Source organism: Belonocnema kinseyi, chromosome 2 (genome assembly GCF_010883055.1).
Source record: "Belonocnema kinseyi isolate 2016_QV_RU_SX_M_011 chromosome 2, B_treatae_v1, whole genome shotgun sequence".
Taxonomy (NCBI): Eukaryota; Metazoa; Arthropoda; class Insecta; order Hymenoptera; family Cynipidae; genus Belonocnema; species Belonocnema kinseyi.
In genome coordinates this window covers 95,953,761-95,957,194 of record NC_046658.1, presented here as the reverse complement: position 1 = coordinate 95,957,194, position 3,434 = coordinate 95,953,761, and positions in this window count along the sequence as shown.

Here is a 3,434-nt window from a genome sequence, read left to right as displayed (position 1 = left end):
GGCCAAGTGGCACTTTTACCACGGCAAACCATGTTTTATTTAAATCGGCCCAATGTTGAGCCAGTGCTGGCAGCCTATATTGGTTATTTATATTTTCCGATTTTCCACCGATGCTTGACCCAGAATTGGCACTTTGTTTCACCAAGTCGCAGTTTTAGCACCTAATAAGCCAATCTTACACGTATGATAAAAAAAAATTTTATTGAAAAATTGTCAAAGTTCACGATGAAATTTGTTAAGTACGGTCATTAAAAATTTTTTGATATTTATGAAAAATTACATTTCCTGTCATTGCAAAAAGTTGTAAAGCAGACTACAACGGAAAAAATTAAATATTACGCCAAGAAGAATTGCAATAGATTTAAATTATTTATTTAAAAATGATTGTATTGGTATTCCTGTTAACATTTTGTGTATTTTACAGTTACACAAAGTCGCATAATAATAAAAGATTAGAAAAAGAGCGCTTAAAATTTGGTTCTTTAACTTTTCTGAACTGCACCTTATGAGGAAGGCTTTTTCACACAGTTTCAACTTGTCGGTTTAGCAGAGTGGTTTCACGCCTGACTTCTAGGCGATAGATTTAAGTATATAGATGTAGGTTCGATACCCCGTAGCGTTAGAAATTTTATTTGTAATATAATGTTTAAAATGTAATATATGTATTCAATCTAAACAGGACCCTTAATATTTATATTCAAAGTTCTCGCAATCAATTAATATTTATTTTTTAAATATCTTTTTTGTCATATCCTTAGACCCTAGCCAGTGTTGGGCCGACAATATCAGCCAAGCCCTGACTGCCGAGTCAAGGCCATAGTTATCATCCGGCAATGGCACTTTGATGGCAACCAGGTTTGGTCCAATATTGGTACCCAGTGTTGGACCGACAATGGCAGCCAAACCTTGGCTGCCAAGTGCAGGCCATAGTTATCATTCCGTCATTGGCGCGATAATGGCAGCAGAGATTCGGCAATATTTTTGCCGACTATGGGCCAATGTTGGGCCGTATGTGACTTCGCACTTGGGATTGCTTTCTGCCGTGTAGAAATTGTAATGGGGTATTATTGAGGGCCTGATGGGGTTTCCCTATTTTTATTACGGCCCGCATGGGGCAAATTGTTAGGGGCCGTACTAGTTTGGTTACGCAAAATTGTTAAAGGGCCGTCAAAGGAAATTTGTTCAGGCCCGTAACAAGAATCCTTATTATTTCCCAATTAATGTGAGGGTCCCTCGTTAGGGCACCAATAGGGCCTTTTGTGCAAGTAAATGCCGTTCTTCTTCTTTTCATTGATAAAATATGTCCGATATTATTGTAAAGTGACGTATTTATTTATAGGTTAGGTCCAGATTTTTGAATTGATATGCACTATTCCATGAAATTGATAGTTTCAGGTATCTGCAAAGTTGATAGTGATAAAAAATACAATTTATCTATCAAAAGCAATTACGAATACTGTTTTAATATAATAAAAATATATAAAAAAGGGTTTTCGTGAACAAATTTTCATATGATTTTTCATATTTTCATATTTTTCATTTTTTCAGAGTTGAATAAATATAAACATCATCATAATTCACATGTGGCACGCGTTTGACACAATGACCTAACCTATAAACGTCATTGACAACGTTCTTTATTTTTTGCCAATCTGCTAAAGATTTATTTTAATCTGAGAACTTACCGCCGTGCACAGTTAGAACGAGTTAGAACGAATGAGTTCAGGTCCGGCACAAATCGAGCATTTCATACCTCTAATATTCCGCGTGAAATGTTATCATCTAAGATTTTTCAATTATTTTTTTTTCGTATTAAAAAAATTTTGTTTGATCATGTAAATTATTTAGGGTCTAAGGCGCTCCTGTCTAGGGCCACAATAGGGGGCTTATTACAGAGTAAAAAATAAGTGTTCAAAATGATACCGAAATCAATATCATTTTGATATGCAACAAAAATGATACCGAATTCAAGAGCATTTTGATCGGTCAGAGTGAATGATCGACTTTTGAGATCATAATGATCTGATTCGGGATCATGTATAAAGTTAAACCAAGATGGCTAACCTTCTTAGAGTACTTCCTTACTGAAAGTTTCTATATAGGTTCCTATATAGGTTACTATATAGGAACCTACATAGGATCCTACATAGAAACCTATATGTTTCACCTATAGGTGCTACGTATATGAAATGTCTGTAGTTAGTTAACATCAAAAGCCATATTTCTTTATGGTTTAATCGGTATAAATATTAAATTAAACCTACTGTTTTATCGCAAAAAATTTACGAAGGGTTTTAATTGCTAAATAAGTTTAAATCGCTAAATATCGTTAAATTTATAGACAGTTCCTTTTTCAAAAATAGAAACAAGAGTTATTAAAGATGGTCATCTTCCGGATGGACAATTTATCCTTTTCGATTAATTGTACCTGAAATAATTCGAACTAAATATTTCTGCTAGCTTAATCGACTGTCATAACCATGACTTGATGAATCATTTATACCCGAAAGAGGAATTTTCAACGAATTTTTTTCAGAATACGTGACCTGTTATAGATTATAAATTACTTCGCAGATTCTTGGAAAGATTGTATAAATGATTCTTTACCATGTGTTTCTTTGATTTTATGACTGATTGCTCTCGATTTCTTTATATATGACACAATTTATTATGTTTTTTTTTACAATATAGACATAAACCAGCTCTGCAGTCTTTTAGAAAATTATAGTCTCTGAAAAAATTAATACAAATCCTTTACCGTTTTACCCCAGAGATTCTATTTTCTATTAACAGAGACAAAAACTGTCCAAAATAATACAAAATAATAATGATGACCCTGGCATAAATAACATTTTACTCTATATGCAAAGGTGACTGTCGTTCGATTTTCGTTTGACCTGTTTGGAGGCTGAACAAAACCGAACAAAGAAAAAGGTTAAAACAATCAATAGTTATCAAATAAATTCAACTAAAAAAGTTAAAATAAGCAATAGGTCTTTAACCGATAATTTTTTTCGTTCTTTATTTGTTTTAGCTGAATTTATTCGATTAGCCATTGGTTACCTTGATATATTCAAACACAACCCATTATATTTTTTCGATATACTTATAGATCGCTTATTACGTTTGTCTTTATCATGCATAAGAGTTTTCTAAAACTGAAACATAGACATGATCGTCTGGCACATGAATATAGATGCGATTTCGGACTGGAAAATTGCCCTGCACATTTCCTCTCGGATTACTGTGGTTATGCAGATGTACAGGGTACATCAAGAAATGTTGAGCTATAAAATATCTGTCATGTCCTATGCGTATATGAGCTTTCTCAGGACCATGCTCAGTAGGATTATACCCTCTCAGTGGAACAAGTGGTTTGAGATCAGCCATAAAATGATGCCTCGTTTGTGTTCGTATAAAAGCGGAATAGAACG